At 36.6% G+C, this 21,885-nt stretch overlaps 1 protein-coding gene across 3 annotated transcripts in view; it reads right to left on the bottom strand.

The window, feature by feature from the left end:
* The window catches only part of SGCZ (sarcoglycan zeta), a 222,232-nt gene that overhangs the window by 52,834 nt on the left and 147,513 nt on the right, over window positions 1–21,885 (bottom strand). The gene's annotated exons all lie outside the window — the stretch shown is intronic.

Raw genomic sequence — 21,885 nt, 5'->3', positions numbered from 1 at the left:
ACTGATGAAGTTTCAAATTTTACAGGCCATCAGAGAATTAGTGCAATTTTTTTTCCTCAATGGAAAGGTAATGTAATAGTGCAAGAGACACTGTATAAACTGAATATGTATGAGTAGAGTTGTAAGTTAGTGGATAGAAATGGACAAGTCTTTGCTTAAGTTATAGGTGAACTAGATGTTCTTTTGTAATAGAACACTCATATATAGTTTGGGTGGGTGGCTCCAAACTCGACTGCAGAAAATATGACTTCAGCAACAGAGTGGTCAACGCCTGGAATCCTCTACCTGACTCCATTGTTACATCCTCTAACCCCCACAGCTTCATCCTTAAACTGTCTACCATGGACCTCACCCCATTCCTAAGAGGTCTGTAAAGGGGGCATGCATAAGCGCACCAGTGTGCCTACTGTCCCTGTCCTACTGTCCCCATTTATTTGTATTCATTTCCTTCGTTCATGTCCATGTCCATGTCCATGTTCATATTTGTACCTGCTATCTTGTACATGTTTGACAAACTAATAAACAAACAAACAAACATATATCCACAGGCAACATTTAGTGTTAAATTTTTGTGACTTTTTCTCCTTAGTCTAACAACACTTTCCAGTTGTGTGTCAAAAGATAAGATAAAAGATGGATCAGTTTTTGTGATAGGCACAAAAATGAAATGCAAACCACGAAAACAAAAATGGCATCTTCACACTTTTCTAAACAAACAAAAACTGTACTTTAAACCCCTGTCTGTCTGCTGGCACAGCACAAAAGCAAACAACTCTAAAGTTGGAAAGAACCAAAAGGATCATGTAGTTCAATTGCCTTTAATATGTAGGAAAATCAATTAAACCATACATTTATTTATTTATTGAATAGGTAAAGCATCCTAAATCAATGAACTATTCAAGCTGGCATATTGGATAAATCACAACATAACAATAAAAGAAGTAAATAGCAAAGAAGTATCCAGGAAGTAGAACAAATTTGAAAAGAGCTTAGAACCCTGTGGCCAAGAAAGGTGGATGTAGATTCTCTTTTTAAAAAACCCCACAACTTTCTTAAGTAGGCTGCTCTGACGTTATACCTATGTTGCTGTCATAATGTCTTTCTATCATTGCTGCATCCAGTTTGGTTATAGATTTTTTAAAAAGAAAAATGTGTTTTTTTGGCCATGCAAACATTGTACGTCTCTGATAGTCAGGCACCAGAGGTCTCAGGTAATGTTAGAAGGGCATACTTCTAAATCACTCATGACTTTGTGACCTCCTGTCTAGACCTCCTGTCTGTACTGCAATGTGTTCCACATGGGGTTGCCTGTGAGGAGCATTCAGAAACAATAAATTGTGCTGGATATTCAACACATATAACACCACTATTTCTTGGGATACAGTGGGTTGCCAGTGCATTTTCAGGTGCAATTCAAGGTACTGGTCACCTTTAAAACCCTTCATGGCTTGGGACCAACTTCTCCTCCCAGTTGTTTCTACAAGTCCAATTCAGTCTGACAGGTTGGATGTGGCAAGGATCCCATCAGTGAAGTTATGCTGTCTGGTGGGACTAGGAGGCACATCTTCTCTTCTCTAGCCCTGGCCTCCAGAGCTTGTGACAATGACCCTATTGGTCTTTTATAAGGTCTTGAAGAATTGGTTATGGACCCAGGCTTGGGGGCCCAAATGTATTAAAGCCCAGTTTCCTGGTTATGTTAACGTCTATGGTTATTTTTTTTTCTTGGCAATATATACAGTATATTTTTTATATGTAGTTTTAATTGATTTTATGATTGTTCACCTCAGTTGTTTGAGATGGATACAAATTAAATGAATGAAATGAATGAATGAACAAATGAATGCTTACAATTCAACAATTTCATCATCCAGACGATTCATGCAACATATCTTGGTTAAACCAGAATTACTGTACTCATTAATATTTAACTGAAGTTAAAGCATATGTGATTCTTTGTTTAGGTCTTGATCTTGCATGTACTGAAACTCATGCTCCAGAATTCTATATGTAATAAGAAAGACATGTATACCACAGAGAGATCCTAAAATATAGTAAACAATTTTTTTAAAAATCAATATATGGCAATTTTCCATGGAGCCAATATAATGGAAATGTTAAGGAGTGCCCCAAAACAATAACATCAAGAACTAGTAAATGAAAGGCCACTCTGTATTTCTGCTGGCCAATTTTAACTTTTTTTAAAAAGTTATAATCAGTCTCAAGCTGAAATGCATTAGATAAGAATAACCAGTAGTAAGAATTTATTAAAAAATGTATCTCAAAGTCTCAGCACCATCTTCAAGTATTAAATAGCGCTGTTATTTCCACATCAAATCTGTCCTTGAATGACTGCATTCTTGTTACAGCATTTATGATTTAGTTATATACTCAACAAGATTTGGAATATGGCAACTGCAAATGCTTGAGTAAGGAACAGACAATCCCAGAAAGAATTCTGAACAATTAAGGAAGGGTATCACTTGTACATTTATAAGAAGTGCTGAATGCAGCAACATCCCTGCCAAGTACACACATCCTCTTGAGATTGCATTGTGAAATCACAGCAAATACCTTACTATATTCTATGAATCTGTAAAGTATAGGCTGCATTTTCTAAACGCATTCTTGAGCTTGTTTTGATTCCCATTCATTGCAATTAGATTTTGTCTTACAGTCTTTAATAGATGTTAGATTCATCCTCCTAGTGCCGGAGCATCTGGAAGACAGCCCTTCAGTGAAATTGGTTACAATTAAGAAATTTAAGTAGATACTAAAAAGATTCTAGTAGCATTGCTATTATAAGCACCAAAACGTAGATGGTATACATATAAAATCAAATAAATACAGTATGATCCATATGTGTGTCTGTGTGTATAAAATTAATTAATGGTCCATCTAATCATCAGATAATTCTAAAGTTCTAAAAAAACATTTCAACATAAAATCAATATATAAAATCCAAGAACAAATCTATTGAGGATCTTCAATTCCCAAAGCCTAGCAAAAGAGGGCATCCAAACAGCCTCCAAATCCAAACAGATTAAAAAGTATAAGACCATTTTAAAATTCTATTTCTCAGGAAGAAAAAGATATCAATGTAATTTAGACCAAGTTTTTTTTTTCCAGTTTTACTCTGGTTGCTGCTATAAATAGTCTACTGCATAATCCCCTTTGAAAATCAAGAAACCAGTACTCCATACCCAAGAAGGAAACAGATACTGACAACGACATCAATTTGACAGCCACTTGCCTTTGCAGATTAACTAGGGTTTCCATAGGATCATCAACTTTTCATCTTTCAAGAATAATCACTTTAACAGGTTCTCTCCACTAATGTAAGAAGTTAGATCTCCCAGTAGACTTAAATAATTTTAGATCATGATGGGATTCTTTCACACTTATCCTAACTAGAATAATATAGAATGAGTGATCTCTGGCCTTTGAGACAAAGTGACAAAGGTCCATCATTGCTAAACTCCTAAATTCCTAATAATGAGTGGGAAAAAGCATCTGAATATGTATTTAATCCAAATTAGAGCCTTGGTACTACAGTGGTTTAAAGCACCCTGTTATTAACACAGCTGCCTGCAATTTACTGCTGGTTCGAATCTCTCCAAGGCTCAAGGTTGACTCAGCCTTCCATCCTTTCTAAGGTAGGTGAAATGAGGACCCAGTTTGTGGGGGCAATAAGCTGACTTTGTATAAAATATACAAAAGTATGAAGGCTATTGCTTAACGCACTGTAAGCCGCCCTGAGTCTCCGGAGAAGGGCGGCATATAAATCAAATTTAAAAAAAAAAATAAAAAAAAATACAGCATTGCAAAATCAGGAGAAAATGCCGTATTTAAAAGATAATTATATTCTTATTTGTATATTAGTTTATGTAGTATTGATAAGGTCAGTGCTCAAGCATTATTATCTTTCAGAGAGGATTGCAGGTCCTTTAGCACAATTATCACACTACACAATGTCATGTGCTTCTTATTGAAATGATCAACAAGATTAACCTTTATCACCCATAACTAATAATAAAATAACCTATACAATACACAGAGTCAGTGCTATACATTGTGGACAGAAGCCTACAAACCAATTTGTCAAGATTTCCCCTTTGGGGAAATGGAGGGTAGGAACGTTTTTAAGAATGATCAAGGAAGACAACAAGACAAATATACATATAGAGTGTGTATGCATGTGTGTATACATATACACATGCATAAAAATTAGACGTAAGTGTACATACTGTATTTTTTGGAGTATAAGACACACCTTTTCCCCCCCAAAAAGAGGGTGAAAATCTGGTTGGTCTTATACTCTGAATGTAGCCCCACCTAGCTTCTCAAACAGAGGTTTCAGAGACTGAAAAAAGCATCAGAAACAAAGCTTCAGAAAAGAAGCCCCCAAACAGAGCTTCAGAAAAGAAGCCTCCAAACAGAGCTTCAGAGGCTTTTTTTCTGAAGCTCTGTTTCGGAGGCTTTCAGAGGCAGAAAAAAAGTTTTTTCTGAAACAGAGTTTCAGAAGTTTCAGAGGCAGAAAAAAAAACAAGGCATAGAACTCACAACCAAGGAACCTGTTGCTAAAGTTCACCTCTGGGAACAGCTGATTGGGGGTATTCTGGGAGGCCGATCCACCTGCCAATCAGCTTTTTTCTTATTTTCCTCCCCAAAAACTAAGGTGCGTCTTATACTCCGGTGCGTCTTATACTCCAAAAAATGTGGTATTTAAGGAACTGTACATGTAGCAAACACAGCTTGTTAACAAGTTTAAAAAGTAATATGCATTTAATAATTAGTTGTAAATAAATCACTGCACTAGAACACTTGTTTCTGTTATAGGCATACACAGACACACGTGAGATATCTCACAACCCTGCTATGGCTTCCCTAAAGTTTCATTTCCCATGCTAAACCTTGGCAGATCAGTTTATGTTAACATGGATGGAAGAAGAGATGAAGTCTTTCTAAGAGACTTATGTGGCTCCTCTTTGCCGTCTGAACACCTTTCTCCTACTCTATAATGTTAGCTGCCATCATCCCACATCAAGGGACAATGTAGCAAACTGGCAAAACTGTGCAATAAAACAGTGGTCACCAACCTTTCCACTTTGACAGCCGGGCGCAGGGAGAGGCAGAGGGGCAGGCATGCACATACCCACTTCGAGCGAGTGGAATGGAGCTTTGTGCAAGTGGAACTTTGTGTATGAACGCAAGTGCCCGCCCCTCTCACAAGTAGAGCTGCACACATGCACTCACCCGTTTCATGCATGACCCAGTTCTGAATGGGACACGGCCCAGTGATGGGTCATGGCCCAGGGGTTAGGGACCCCTGCAATAAAACAGCTCACGAAATGTTGATCTGCCCCACCTATTTTTAATAGACATTCCTGAAAAATAAAGACTATTTTAAAATCAAAATGGAGAAAGAAAAGCTGACTTTGTTACACTCCCTTGAACCTGTGCCCCTAGATTTCCTGAACTAGGCACATTATCCAATATCCTTCAGACAGTTTTTCAGGCTTCTGTCACAGCTATGCAATTCTAGCAGTACATGCTGGTATCCTTGCTATTTAAACTGAAGAAAAAACTAGGGAAAAAAAAACGTTCACATGATCAGCCATAATACCCATTCTTTAACAAAGCTCAGCCACATTGTCTTACTTTTCTTTATCCTATTTTCCTTTGGCTGTACTGTTTACTGATTGACTGCTCTATTAGTTACTCTAAAAACTTGCCAGGTGTTAAATTAAACTTACTTGAATGAAATCCCTGGATTCTTGATTCCCTTCCTTTCTTCTTAAAAATAGGCATTGAGTTTGACCTGCTGCAGTCCTCTGAGACCTTACCTGTCATCCAAGTTCTCAAAAATAATTGCTAATGGTGCCAATCCCTTTTCCTCCTATCTGCTTTAACACTGGAAGATGAATTTCACCATAGGGCCTGAGGATTTGAAATATGCTTATATGAAACAGTTTTAACTGTTGCTTTCCCAATTCCATCTTTTGATTTTCCAATTGTAAGCAAAATCCTGCAATGGGGCAAATATTTATGTATTTCAATAATTGTTTTTAAATGGGATAGATAGATAGATAGATAGATAGATAGATAGATAGATAGATAAAAGAAAGATACATTCAAGTATAAAAGGTATAATAACATAGTAGAATAAGTTGGTAAAATATAACAGATTGAACACTGATTTTCCATCTTGTTTGCTGTATCTTTTTATCTATATTTTATATCTGGAACTTTATATTATTGTTTAATTGTGTGTCTGTGTATCTTATCCTTCTTTCACTGAGAACTATTGTATACTGCAGTTATCAAAATGCCAATGCAGTCGTAGGCTGCTTCAATAGAGGGAATAGCAAGATCATAGAAGTATTAATACTGCTTTATACTGCTTTGGTAAGACGACACTTAGAATAGCGCATGCAGTTTTGGTCATCATAATAAAAAACCCTACGTTGAGGCTCTAGAAAGAGTGAAGAGCAATTAAGGAGTGAAGACTAAAACATATGACGAATGCTTGCAGGAATCTGGGTATCACTAGTCTAACAAAAAGAAGGACTATGGGTGACATGATAGCAGCCTTCCAGTATTTGAGAGGTTGTCACAGAGAAGAGGGGAGGGGTCAACCTATTCTCTAAATCACCTGAGTGCAGGACAAGATATAACAGATGGAAACTTATCATGGAGAGATCCATCCTAGAACTAAGGAGAAAATTCCTGAGAATAATTAATTAGTGGAATGGTTTGCCTCCAGAAGATATGGGTGCTCTATTACTGGACTTTTTAAAGGAAAGATTGAACAGCCATTTATCCAGAATGGTACATGGTTTCCTGCTTGAGCAAGTTGGATTAGAAGATCTCCAAAGTCACTTCTAACTCTGTTAAATGCAAACTAGGTCATCATTATTAATCAACAAAATCATCTTCTTCTTGTGTCATATCCATCATCAGACTTTGGTGATTATGTTGGTGATCCTATTTTTATTAACAGCCGCACGAAAAAGTACTGTTGAATTTTGTCCAAACCAGTCCCTTAGATTTTGAAGCCATGATTTTCTTCTTCTGCCTGGATCTTGTTTGCCTTCTCTTTCCTTGGAGGATTAAGTGAAGTATGCCATATTTTTCTGGGTGTCGCACAGTGGTGGGTGGCTATTGGTGTGCCCCGAATCAGGCGAACCAGTAGTAGTGCCAGAGGGAGGCTCCGCCCACCCATCTGGATGCTTCTGCGCAAGTGCACGCATGTACGAGAGAACTGGTAGCAAACTAAATTGAAAACCACTACTGCTATTGCATCACATGTCCAAAATGTTCTAACTTTCACTTTTTTATGGTTTTAATGATTTCCCTTGGCTTTCCCAGGTGGCTTATCACCTCCTTATTTCTGATTTTGTCAACCCAATTTATATGTAACAGCCGCCGGTAAATCCATATTTCAAATGCTTCTGGACTCTTCAAGTGGCTTTCTATCAGAGCCCAACTCTCCACTCCGCAGAGCAGGATAGAAAAAAATCAACAAAATAATACATTTAAATCATTTCTCCCAGTACAGCTAAAATGCAATAAATATAATAAAATTATTACAATGATTTGTGTTTCAAGTGGGAAGAGTTTATTCAAAACACACAGAAAAAAGATGTAGCTGCTTTAATGAGTTTCTTTCAATTGCTGTATTTGTGTAGCATTTTTCAAAGGACCATTTCCTAAAAAAAAATCCAAATTACTACACAGCCTTAAATAAACTTTGGTGAGACTGAATAATTCTATCTGGAAAGACTGAATCTTAATCAGGTAATGTAAATTAAGCAATCTTCACACACACACACTCCTACTTAGATATGATATAGAACAAATAAATAAATGCATGATTAAATGAATACAAAACTTTAAAGAAACAGTCACTACACAGCAATGGAAGAAGTAATGAATAAATGCATAAAATTTAATTCAAATTATAATCTTAAAGAAAACTGGTATAAAATGTTTTACAGATTGTATATAACTTCATTAATAAGTTTCAGCGTAGGCAAAACATATAGTAACAAATGGAAATGCCATGAAACAGAAATAACATTTTACCACATGGTTAACATATAAAAAAATCCCTGAAGTAACATTTAGCACATTTAGAAAATTTTAGAAATTAAATTTGAAATGAAATCACAACATTTTACTAAGTATAATCCCAGAATATATTGAGATCCATGCTTATAATAAAATTGAAACTAGAATGCTTTCCATACATATCAAGGGAAATACAAGAGGTTTAATGTTTATAAACACTGCAAAATGACCAGGTTTCAAAGAAGAGGGAAGTTACAGGTAAAAACTGGAAAAGTAGAGAACAAGAATGCTTCAAATATACCTTATCCACCCATGTATCTCACTCTTTCTCCATTGAGAAAGTTTCCATAAGACTTTCCCACCCAAAAGATTAAGGAGATGCCACAAAAGTGGGGACAATGAACCTTATATATCTACCTCTACAGCAACAAAAATAATTGGAGAAAGCAGCTAACTGTGATCAACAAAGCAACATCTGAAATGCAGAGAATTGGTTAAGCATTTTAATATTTTTATTAATCTGCTGCTCCTTATATTTGCATTACAGCAACAAATGACACATCTGCATATATTGTACATATCCACGTATCATCTAATTTTGCCCTAGTTGGCCTGGACATGGTTAGTTTTACCTAAAAGAGTACGGAATGCTTTTGTTTAAACCATTTTACATGTTTTCAGATGTTCAGGTATTCATTCACAATGATGAAAATCCTTGAAGCTGATAACAATACCACATCACTGGGTTTAATATTTGTGGGGAAAACAGAGATAGATAAATGTGCAGGAATTAATACCATGTCAAAATCTGTCTTCCAATTTTCTGAAAGGTTTTGTTGTCTTTGAGAGGTTTCTATTTAACTTTGTCTTCATACCGCAGCTATGGGATGAAAAAGAGGCTAATGAAGACAAGATCCGATCAAGTGTAAGTCTCTCTCTCTCGCTGTATGTTTATATGTGTGTGCATGTGCATGCATGGATCTGTCTTATTTCCCTATTATGCGAAATGTCCCAGAGAATTTGTCTCTTATTGATAAATACTACTCTTCCAAGTATTATATACAGTACATGGGGAGATGTCATCTACCTTAAGCAACATTCCTGGTGTCTGATTAAGCTTTTTGCTTAATCAGAGTTGCTTGTCTATTTGCAGACTATACACAATGCTTCAAATAGTTAGCCTCCTATTTCTTTATAAGTAGCAGGAAGGACTTCAATTCAAGAAGGTTTCTGAGTGACCTTATATGAGATTTTCTCATTCTGTGCCTCCTCCTCCTCCTCCTCCTCCTCCTCCTCCTCATCATCATCATCATCAAAAAATCTGTTCAAGTAGAGTTCAACTCCTGGTGACTTTGTGGGCAAACTGATGTATGGTAGAATTTTTTCTGGGCAACTGTATGAAAGTGGCACACTATTGTCCTGTTCCAAGATTTTTCAAAAATCTTTCCAGTCTAAGATTTCCTGATGTTTCCCATTCAAATGCTAATCTAACCATTCTTAGCTTTTCTTTTGACATGGCCAAACTTCACTAGATGCTGCCATCTAGCTCAGCATCCAACACAAAGACATTTTAAAGTAACTTCTACAAAGCATACTTCCATATAAATTAGCTGTATTGCAGACCATCAAACAGTATGCAAATATGCCATTTATGAAGGTGAAGTTTAGAATACTTATTACGATTTACTAATATTATTCTCCATCTCGAGTCAAAAAGGATAAGGAAAACAATATCAATCGAGAATGTCATTAACAGAGTAAAATCAAAAGGAACACAGGAAAGGGGAAAAGGGAAAGAAAGGAAAGCTGTTTAAAGAAGATTTAAGAAATCACAGAAAATGTTACAAGTAGCAATACTCAAGAGGAATAACAGAAGAGATATAATAGAGACAACAGAGATTAAAGGAAGATGAAAAGGCTTTACTGAAATGGGTTATATAATGTCAGATGCACCTGCGGAGGTAAAATGTATTCTGGAACCAACGTCACAGTAGGCAATGGACCAGCTAGGAAATAGAAAAGCACCAGAGCAGATGACATATCCGTTGACCTGTTTAAAACTGCATGAGAAAACGCAGTTGAAGTGCTAACAGCTCTGTGTCAGCAAATATGAATTAGGCTGAGTGTCCTAGAGACTGGAAAAGATTTGTGTTTGCAAATAAAGAAAAAAGAAGATGCAAGAAAATCACAAACAAGTGCAGCAGGGGTGGGTTCTAAATTTTTTTACTACCGGTTCTGTGGGCATGGCTTATTTTGTGGGTGTGGCTTGGAGGTCATGTGACTAGGTAGGCGTGGCTAGCTGGTCAGAGTCATTTCTGGAAGGTCCTCGCACTTACGACCAGTCCTCACACTTATGACCCAACTCATTTGTTTGCTTTTAACACTGATCAGCTGTAGGGTGGCCCTTTGAAGCCCCGCGGCAAGAGTTTAAACAGTTTTTTACCCTCTAGTCATCAGCTGGGACTCAGGAGGCAGCAATAGATTGGGGGTGGGGCCAAATAAAAGGTAAGAATAACATGGGGAGGTGGGGGGGGAGGACGGGGGGGGGAGAACCGGTTCGGTGACATCATATCGTCACCGCTACCGGCTCGGCCGAACCGGACCAAACCGGGAGGAACCCACCACTGAAGTGCAGTCATTCCTCACCCAATAAAAGTTTTGCTGAAGTACTTACTATGAAGAATATAGAGAAAAATGACAAAAGGAATGTTTTAAGAAAGACGTACGTTCAGTTAGCTAAGAAAAGATGAACAGCGGACCACCTAAGGGAATGAAAAAGTAGATTTCTCTTTCTTCCTTTGACTGCAGCAAGGCCTGAATGTTCCACATCCCAGAATGTGGAACACAGTAAGGTTAATGGTGTTACCAGAACCTCTGATTATTTTTCTGAAAAAAAAATCTTTCAAGGAATAAATAGCTATTCTAAGAATTGGAGTATTTCAGAATAAGAAGAAAGATATGGGTGCATGTTATCCCACATTTATTTAACTTTACACAATTACTCTACTATAAGATTGGAAGAAACAACAACTGGAATTAAAATTACAGACAGATAATGCCTATGATACCACCTTGATAGCTAAGGATATAGAAAATTGAGAAGAATTAAGATAAAAATGAAAAAAAAAGCAAAACATGGAGCAAGTGGATCCAATTTCAGTGGGTTACACATGGCATTAAGAATAATTTGCTTGATTCTAGTTCACCAAGTAAGCTGTAATAATAGATCATTGTAACCAAGGGTGGGTTCTAAAATTTTTTACTACTGGTTCTGTGGGTGTGGCTTATTTTGGGGGCGTGGTTTGATGGTCATATGACAATTCTTTAGGATTTAGCAGAGGTACTGGTCTACCAAGCTTTTAACTGCTTGCAGAGGTGTACCAGTCTACCCATTTGTTCTTGGAGCATTCTGGTCTACCCATTTGTTTTTAGAGGCATCGGTCTACTAATTTGTTTTTGGAGGTACCGGTCTACCCATTTGTTTTTGGAGGCACCGGTCTACCCATTTGTTTTTGGAGGCACTGGTCTACCACCACACTGCCTTTTAACACTGATCAGCTGTAGGGCGGCCCTTTGAAGCTCCGCAGCAAGAGTTTAAACAGTTTTTTTCCTTCTAGCCGATCAGCTGGGACTCGGGAGGCAGTGAATAGATTGGGGGCGGGGCCAAATAAAAGGTAAGAATAACAGGGGGGGCGGGAGGGCCCAGTTCCCAAACAAAGAGAACTGGTTCGGTGATGTCATATTGTCACCGCTACCGGCTCAGCCGAACCGGGCCTAACTGGGAGGAACCCACCACTGATTGTAACCTGTGGTATGTACAATTGTAAACAAAGCAAAAATGGTTGTATTCACAAAACATTTAGAACTAAAACTGAACAAGCTACATAATCAATTAGCGGTTGTGTGAGTCAATTCTTTTGTTTTGCATGAGTTAAATATGGGTGCTATTTTTAGTTTCTCGCAAAATTCAATTACGTTACACAGATTTATTTACTCATTATGCATAGAATTAGATATTTTTGTGTTATTTATTTGATTTTTTTAAAAAGCCCACCTTTATTACATTATAAGTAATTCAACATACATAATACTTCTTCCTCCTATTTTCCCCACAATAACAACCCTATGAAGTGAATGGGGCTAAGGGTGAGTTACTGGCCCCAAGTCACCCAACTGGCTTTCATGCCTAAGGCAGCAGTAGAAGTCAGAGACGACTGGTTTCTAGCCTATCAATGAATCAACGTTGGAAGTAATAAAATGAAAATATTGACTCTGCAAATATTTTTAAACTTAAGGTTGAATGAAACCTTTGAAGAAATTAGAGGAAATTAGTTTTTTAAAGTAAATATTCCAAATCGGAATTGAATTGATTTTTTTTTAAACAAAAGCTTCACGAGACTTCACAGTAACACCTCCTTTAGAGTCAGTTTCTCCCTTCAGTTTGTTATTGTTAGCACTAAGAAATTATGGAGAGATTGCTGGATTTGTCTGAACCACCCCATAAAAATCCAGACAGAAATCAGTATTTCAATTATAAATAAATCTCATCACTATGTAGCTTTCCACTATCATCAGCACGCTAATGAATTTACAGAGGTAAGTTGTTTACATCATCTGTAATGTCAGCTGAGTGCCAGGTTGGGCAAATAATTACAGCAAGAGAAGCTTCCACTTTCTGAAACAGCTTTGATTACCCATTAAAAATGGGAGCCAGTGAATGTCAGGAAATTAGCAAAAATTAGCAAATTGGCTTAATTCAGTTCCTTTTTTTTTTTTTTGCATTGCTAACAGACATCTTTAAGATTTGGTAATGTTTGGACAGGTTGGTACTGGTATAAATAATCCCATTGATAATCAAGCCCAGAATTAATTATCTTGAACCTTTATTGTTGCAAGCCGATTAAAAAAAAAATATTAGTGTCCCATTATTCCTGGCTGGTCACTATTCCTAATCTGAAATAAGTGCATGGAAGGACTACTTCTGTTATATCTTCCCGTGGGTTTTAACTAAAACATGAAAAGGCAGACATGTTGTAGATTGGTTACAATTACAAACTGAACATTCTCACCTATTATAAGAACTAGGAGAAGTGCAAGTTTTCTGCTTCACCTAAGAAATTTCTCAAACATATTTTCTCCTCTGAAGATCTCCTCCTCAATTATTTTTATTGAACTGAATAAAATTAAAGTTAATAGCGGTTTCCCCCAAGGCAGCATTCTAGGACCAACACTCTTCATACTATACATAAATGACCTTTGTGATCATATTATAAGTAACTGCGTTCTCTTCGCCGATGGTGTAAAACTATTTAAAACCACCAACAATACTGCTACCCTTCAAAAAGACGTTGACTTTGTGTCGGAATGGTCAAACAATTGGCAACTCCAAATCTCAACCAACAAATGCTCTGTCTTACACATTGGCAAAAAGAACCAGAACACAAAATACAAGCTGAGTGGACACGACCTTTTAGATGACCTTCACTCTGCAAAGGATCTTGGAGTACTCATATCTAATGATCTAAGTGCCAAAGCCCACTGTAACAACATCGCCAAAAAGGTATTAAGGGTTGTAAACCTAATCTTGCATAGCTTCTTCTCCAGTAATATTACACTACTAACCAGAGCATACAAAACATTTGCTAGACCAATTCTCGAAAACAGCTCATCTGTCTGGAACCCGCACTGCATATCAGACATTAATACAATCAAACATGTCCAGAAATATTTCACAAGAAGAGTCCTCCACTCCTTTGTTCACAACAGAATACCTTATGCCATCAGATTTGAAATTTTGGGCTTAGAAAATTTAGAACTACACCGCCTTGGGTATGACCTAAGCATACTGTAGCTCATAAAATCATCTGCTACAATGTCCTATCTGTCAATGATTACTTCAGCTTCAACCACAACAATACACAAGCACACAATAGATACAAATTTAAAGGGAACCGCTCCAAACTCGATTGCAGAAAATATGAGTTCAACAACAGAGTGGTCAATGCCTGGAATGCACTACCTGACTCTGTGGTTTCATCCCAAAACCCCCAAAATTTAACCTTAGACTGGCTACTGTTGACTTCACCCCATTCCTAAGAGGTCTGTAAGGGGTGTGCATAAGAGCACCAGCGTGCCTACCATCCCTGTCCTAATGTTCCCTTTAATTGTATTCATTTTATGTATTCAGTTCATGCTTATACTTATATATATTATCTAATACGTATTCAACAAATAAATAAAATAAATAAAAATAAATAAATAAAAGTTAAAAAATGCAAAAGACACAATCAACTTTACAATATTTGGCTGCTACTCCGTACATTTCCAGCGTAAATATAAGTAATGCATAAGAGATATGAAATTACAGTTGTGTTAGACCACACTTCTGTTCCTGACAACAGACCTTTCCTTTCTTATCTTCCTGCAATCTCTTCCTTTTAAATCTGTTCTTGGTTAAATTTGAAGCAAACTCAATGGGTGTAATAGTATATGGAAATTATCTTGGGAGACAGGAAGAAGAGCTACAGCTAAGGGCAACAATCAGATAAGAGGCAAACTGGCCCTCAGCAGGAATGTGTGTGTGGCAAATGACTCAGAAGAGACTCTTCCTAATTTGGGGGCATAAAAATGTGAGGGGGAGATGTACTTTCAGACTTATAAGATTGATGTCAGCCTTGCAAGGTAGTCCATACAAGAAGCACACCAAGATGAACTGATTCTACTTTATTGTAAATTGCACTAACCAAATCTTGCAGGTGTCCCAGAATGTGTGTGTGTGTGTGTGTGTGTGTGTGTGTGTGTGTGTATGTGTATAGATAGATGATAGATAGATAGACAGACAGACAGACAGACAGACAGACAGACAGACAGATGTATGTCTCTATGTGGCAACACTCAAATTTGCCAGACATTAAGGATGGCAAGATAAAAGGGGGGAGGGGGGAAGCCTATACCATCTTCTTTCTTATCATATACAGTAACCTCACCCAGACACACACATCAGATTTGTGGGTGATAAACTGAGACTGGGAAGAGAACCAAATAAACAGTTCCAAACTATGACATGGTGCCCTGAGTCATGCAGCAAGCTCATAAGAGTGCTACAAGGTGTGTGTGTGTGTGTGAGTGTGTGTGTGTAAGAGAGAGAGAGAGAGAGAGAGAGAGAGAGAGAGAAGAGAAGAGAAGAGAAGAGAAGACGAAGACGAAGAAGAAGAAGAAGAAGAAGAAGAAGAAGAAGAAGAAGAAGAAGACGAAGAAGATGAAGAAGACGAAGAAGACGAAGAAGAAGAGGAGCCTTGGTGGCGCAGCAGACTAAAGCACTGTTAAGATAACACCAGCTGCCTGCAATTATTGCAAGTTCAAATCTCACCAGGCTCAAAGTTGACTCAGCCTTCCATCCTTTCGAAGGTAGGTAAAATGAGGACCCAGTTTGTGGGGGCAATAATCTGACTTTGTATAAAAAACTACACCACTTTGGAAGGGGGGCGAAAGCCCTACTAAGCAGGTATATACAAAAATATGAAGGCTATTGCTTAACGCATTTTAAGCCACCCTAAGTCTCCAGAAAAGGGCGGCATATAAATCGAACCGATAGATAGATAGATAGATAGATAGATAGATAGATAGATAGATAGATAGATAATGAAGAAGAAGAAGAAGGAGGAGGAGGAGGAGGAGGAGGAGGAGGAGGAGGAGGAGGAGGAGGAGAAGAAGAAGCCACTTTCAGTAACTGCCTAGACAGGTTTCTACACCTTTCTTCGCATGATATCAGAAATGGTTTTCCATGGCCTTCTTCCATGGGCTGAAAGAGAGTGACTGGCCCAAAATTTGCCAGCTGGCTTTGAGCCAAAGGCAAAGACTAGAACTCATAGTTCCCTGGTTTCTAGCCCAGTGCCATAACTACTACACCAAATTGACGCTACTACTTAATAAATGCAACTGTTAGTGAGTTTTGTACAGTGCCCAGAAAACCAGGCACACAGTCTGCAAACCACTAGGGTGCTGTGAATTGGAAAGTTTGGGAACTTCTGAAATTAGACAGAGTCTCAAAGTGGCAGATGGGAAGTTGAATAAAGAGAGAAAGAAAAGAAAGGGATTAGGTAGTGCCGGCAAACTTCTAAGATAACTGAAGATCACCAAAGAGGAGTCAGCATGGAATTCCTGAGGAGGATAACACAATGTTGGATCTTGATTTAAAGGGAAAGAAGATCTAAAGGCACAAGAAGTTCAATCCAGGTTTTGCTAAACTATGAGAAATGACCCGATTCTTGTAGAGTCCTTGATTATCTCTTTGGGGAATTTAGAAACAGCTGCATTGTAGAAGAAGCACACTATCATTTTAGTAGAGGGATTGTTTAATCTCAAAATAATATTTAGGATATTAAGAAAACACGATTAAGTCCGCCTTTGAAGGCAGAGGGAAGAAAAGAAGATCTGTTTGTATGCCTTAGCAGCATTCTGTTGGATAAGTATAAAATCATTCTGAAACGGATGTCTTGCCACACTTGTTACATTAACAATAAAGGAAAAATTTAATACAGTTCAAAGAATGACCTTGCATTCTGAATTTGTCTGGCCTCTCTTAAGGACTCATGATAATGAGACCTGGTTTAGTTCTTCGATGGGAGATTATCAAGTAAACCAGGGCTTTAGGCTAGACTAGGAATTCAAAAAGTTGCAAACTACTTTTATATTATTGCCATGAAAACTTTCTTGATATATCCACAAGGCTCCAAAAACTGATGGAGGCTTTATTTTTATATTTCTTTTTTTCTAATTTTAATATCATGCAGAACAATTTGCCAATACAGATATGGCTAAAGCTCATGTCAAAGGAATGTGAGAATGTCAGCCTATTTTTCTATAACACAGGTTATAAAACACCACTAAATTTGTTTGCCCTTCTTAGTGACCTTCCCATCCAATCTGCATGCAAGATACAATTTGAGGGAAAAAAATAAATGAGATATCTGAATGTCTGAAAGAGCACGGAGAAAGCAAAGATAAAAATTTAATGTCCTATGAGAGATTTGTTATAAGGCCGGATGCTCCAAATAATATAAATGTGCTTTGCAGCCAACAGCAGCTTTGGGAATGTCGCGACAGTCACAGAGCATTTGTTATAGCAGTGAAATATTAGAAGAAAATACACAGTAAAAGAAATAATGTATTAGATCATTTTTGAAAAAAAAAAGATTGTGGTAACATTTGTTTTCTGAGGTTTAGTTATATTTCACTTCATTTCTCATTTGCCAACCTCATTTTTCTAATGTCAGCCTTTATTAGCTTTTTTTTTAAAAAAATGAAAAGTACAGATGAAAATCATACATGTGTGTCAGCATTCTAACACATGCCTCATAATAACGTAATTCCTTGTACATGATTCACATTTAAAAGTATTTAAGAATTCAATGTGCTTTCTGGCTTATGGTATTTCAAACCCTGCGATGGAATTCTTAGGAATTTTTCAGTTCTCAGTCTGGAGCATTGTGAAATAGACAGGAAGTCTCTAGTCCTCATTATTGACATTGTAAGTATTAATATGGTCTCTTACAACATGCAAAAATGATGGAACAAGAACAAATTGGATGTAATTAAACCACTGCCCACATGCTCAGCATGCATAATATATTTTTAGCTGCACCTTGTCACATGTAATGTACAATATGTACAGGTAAACAGAAAATGTATAGAAAAGGGCAGATTTTCCTCCCTCACACTTCTGTTAAAAAATTACCTGCAGAAATGTGTCTTTGGGGTCTTTTTGATATTTTTAACTACCTGTTATGGGATAATACAGCCTACCACAAGAGAAATACCGCCTACCACAATAGGCTATGGGATAATAGGCCTACCACAATAGGAAATCTTTAAATTCAGTGGTCCTATGTATAATAATAATAATAATAATAATAATAATAATAATAATAATAATAATATAAAAAAATGGCAGGAACCACATTATGATTCTTATTCCTTCTTCTTTTTATGTACTCAGCCACAGAGAGATCAATGGCTCACTCATAAGAGAATTGTTATTTTCCATTCACTCTCTCTGCCTATTCTGTTCAATTGCTGCAACTAATCTCTGCAGTATTGTGATTTTTATAATGCTTATAAACTAAAGTCAGGTTTTTATTATACAAATTGAAGGCTTCTTAAATACTTCTCAGAATTTTTATTACTAATGCATAACAATCAACACATATCTTATCTGTACAATGCTGTTTCTTTACCTACCTTGCTCAAAGGAATAATACAGATAGAAATTGGACTTACAGCTGCATGGCGATAACATCAGGACAATTTGTATTAGATGGTTCTTTCCTATGAGAACTCTCTCTCTCTCTCTTATCTATGATCTATTTATCTGTCTATCTATCTATCTATCTATCTATCTATCTATCTATCTATCTATTCATATCTATCCATCAAATAAAAAAGATTCAACAGAATCTAGTTTACCATTCTGTGTAGATGCGGCCAATGTTTTGTATTTTTAGGATTAGAATTTTTTCATGTATTTTAACAAGAATTGTAAATTAGGGGGATTGTAAACATAAAATGTAAGGTGATTGCTAATAAAAATGAGTCTCAATAAATCTATAAACCATGTTGGTTTTATTCTGCAAATTCCAGGTTACCTAACTCTAACCATGGGTAGGTTTCTATCCCAATACAATTATTCCATGTATTTTACCAGGACTCAAAATTAGGGGATTGTAAATGTCAGTGGTAGGATTCAACCAGTGTAACAACCGGTTCACTGAGTGTGCGCGCAGTCCATTAGAAAAGACCATTACAAGCAGTGTTAAAAGCACTAAAAACAGCCGAGGTGCAACAATCCGCTCTGCTGCACCAATCAGCTGGACTTCAAATGAACGAAATAAAGGTAGGTATAGCGCAGGGGCAGGTGGCCGGGCCCAGCTGATGGTTGGAGCAAACCGGTTCACTCTCAGCTGATTGTCAGAGCAACCGGTTAGCCCAAACCGGACCGAATAGGCTGAATCCCACCCCTGGTAAATGTATGAGGCTTCCTAAACATAACAAGCCTCTCTGAATTGCTCAGTGATATTTGTTTTCCATTATATATTCATGGGAGCCTGACAGTAATGCCAAATAGATTTCCAACTCAATGGGATTTTTCCAAGTATTTTACAAAGAATTGAAAATTAGTAGCATTGTAAATGTAAAATGGCTCTGAAACATATTGAGCTTCTATTAACCTCTTCTCCATATTTGTTTTTCTCTGAGAATTCAAGAAAGCCTAATGCTAAAACTAACTTTAACCCTGAATATATTTACATCCCAATAATATCTTTCCATGTACTTTACCAGGAATCAAAAATTTGTGGGAGTATAAAAGTAAGGGGCCTCCTAAGCAAAACAAGCTTCTCTGAATCTCTCTGTGATGTTTTTCTTCCCAAAATTCATGGGAGTTTAACCCCAATTCTAAGCAAATTTCCATCCCAACAGGATTTTTCCATGTGGTTTACCAGCAGTTGGAAATAAGGGGGATTGAAAATATAACAAACCTACTAAGAATAATGAGCCTCTACAAATCTCTTGGCCATGTTTGTTTTACTTGATAATTCAAGGAAGGCTAACCCTAATTGTAATCCTAATCTTAATTGCAATCCCAGTCCTAACACTAACCCTGAGTAGATTTCCATCCCATTAGGATTTTTCCATGTAGTTTTCTAGGAATTGAATAGTAGGGGGGGTTATAAATGTAAGAGGCCTCCATGCCTATCTAGCCTCTGCAAACCTCTCAGTGATGTTTGTTTTCCTCTCTGAATTTAAGGGAGTCTAACCCTAAACTTAAGTAAATTTTCATCCCTCCCTTCTAGCACTGAAGATGTTACCTAGTAAAGTAATGAAATCTGCAGGCAAACAACCAAGTTCATAGAGCACCAAGGACCCCACAGTTCAACCCTAAACTAAATATATTCTCTTCTCTACTACAGGAATTCAAGCTAGTTACTTTGTCCTGTAAACAGGACAATTCTTTATAAAATCAGTTAATGTTGTAGGTTCAAGCTGTATTTCATAGATAACAGATAGACAAGGTACAAGAGAAACATGGTTTTAACTACATTTTGCTTTAATTGTTTCAAATGCCAATTTGTTAGCGTTTCCTGTCACTGTTGCTGGATACCCATGTACATAAACAGAGAACAAACACCACTCACTTCTAGCACTGAAGATGTTACATAGCTGGGTAATGAAATACTGTATCTGCAAGTAAACAACCAATCTCAAAAAGCATCTGGAAGTCCATAGCTGAAATTCTTTATATTATCTCTTTATATATTTAAGTAACTGTGATTTAAATTTGAACAAAATAACTGTTCTAAAGAAAACCTTTCTTATTTCACACAGAGGACACAGGATCTGTCTGGAAAAAAATTACTCCCCCTGATATTTCGTGAACACTTGAATTCAAAACTATTAATATATTTCAAAAAATATACAGTACTTCCCAATTAGAAAGTCACCTTTTAAAATGACGGGTCTGTTTTAGTTGAATCAACTAACATATCAATCTGTTCAGGACAGGAAATCAAATATAATAAATCACAATATCTCTATGGAAGGTTTTATCATTTTAAAAAAGTGGCAGCTGAGCTAGGATAATCACAAATTTTAATTTGTAAAGAACAACACAAGCCTACCAATGAAGGAAGATTTATGACAGAAATTGCTAGGAATCACAGCAACTGACCCTGAACATAGTTATAGAACTGAACATGCTGTATGGCATATGCTGATTTGGGAAGCTGTTATCTAAGGATTATAGGCTCCTTGTCCTCTTTCCCCTTTCTTCAAGTTTGAAAGGTTTAATTTAAAAGACAGCTGTGTTTCTTTTGTAGAGGAAAACACTTTGCAAATATTAGTCTACTGAATTGTTGTAAAAAGTGTAATCTATGTAAACTGTAAGGGGAAGTTAAGAACATTCCAAGTGGAAACAGGAATATGAAACCGATTCATAAGAAATGCATAATTTCTTAACGTGTGCAAAGCAATGTATTGGGCTTTCCGTGATTTGTAGTCAAAGAAGCCTCAGATCGATAAACTACATTCTCAGCCACTAAAATATCTCAAATGTTCCTGAACCACTCTGAAGCTAAGGTTAGTTATCTTGAAAGTTGTTTAATTCTATATTAGCCACACTTGATGAAAAAAAATGGAAAGATGATATTGTAATGTAATCTATACAGTTAGTATTATTTTTTATATCAATCCAATGAACATGAAATTCAATGAAAATGTACAGTCTATAAACCTACATCAATGAAATATAAACTATCTATAATATATGGAAATTTATTCAGTTGCTTCGTGTCTAGTCTGGAATCAAGTAAAATAATCCTAAGGATAACTCTTATCTCTTTCATTTTTTTAAAAAACAAAAACCAACAAATATGAAACTAATTGCTCTACATTTTGTGCTATGCAAGTTTATTTTTTTGTAAATATTTGAATAGACAAAGAAAAGAGGGAGGCAGGGAGATGCTATTAAAGTACAGATAGAAATAAATCTCATTTTATCCGATCAGTAATTTGTTATAATACATTATCCCTTTTATTAAATTGGAACTAAATCTGCTAAACACACAAACTTTGTCATATTTATGACATAGAGAGCAGTCGTCATTTTCCTTCTCAGAGTTTCATTTCTTTGACTTTTTGTGTGGTTTAATGATGCTTTTTATCAATTGGCGTGCTTCAGATAATGTGTTAAGATTTTAAGATTGCTTTTACCAATTGTTTTTATTTGTCTTGCAATTATTGCTAACTACTTTAAGAACTGTC

The sequence above is a fragment of the Pituophis catenifer genome, unplaced genomic scaffold (genome assembly GCF_029215685.1).
Source record: "Pituophis catenifer annectens isolate HBS135680 unplaced genomic scaffold, rPitCat1.0.hap2 SCAF_8, whole genome shotgun sequence".
Lineage (NCBI taxonomy): Eukaryota > Metazoa > Chordata > Lepidosauria > Squamata > Colubridae > Pituophis > Pituophis catenifer.
The sequence above is the reverse complement of the archived record's forward strand: the minus strand, read 5'-3'. Positions and strand labels throughout refer to the sequence as shown.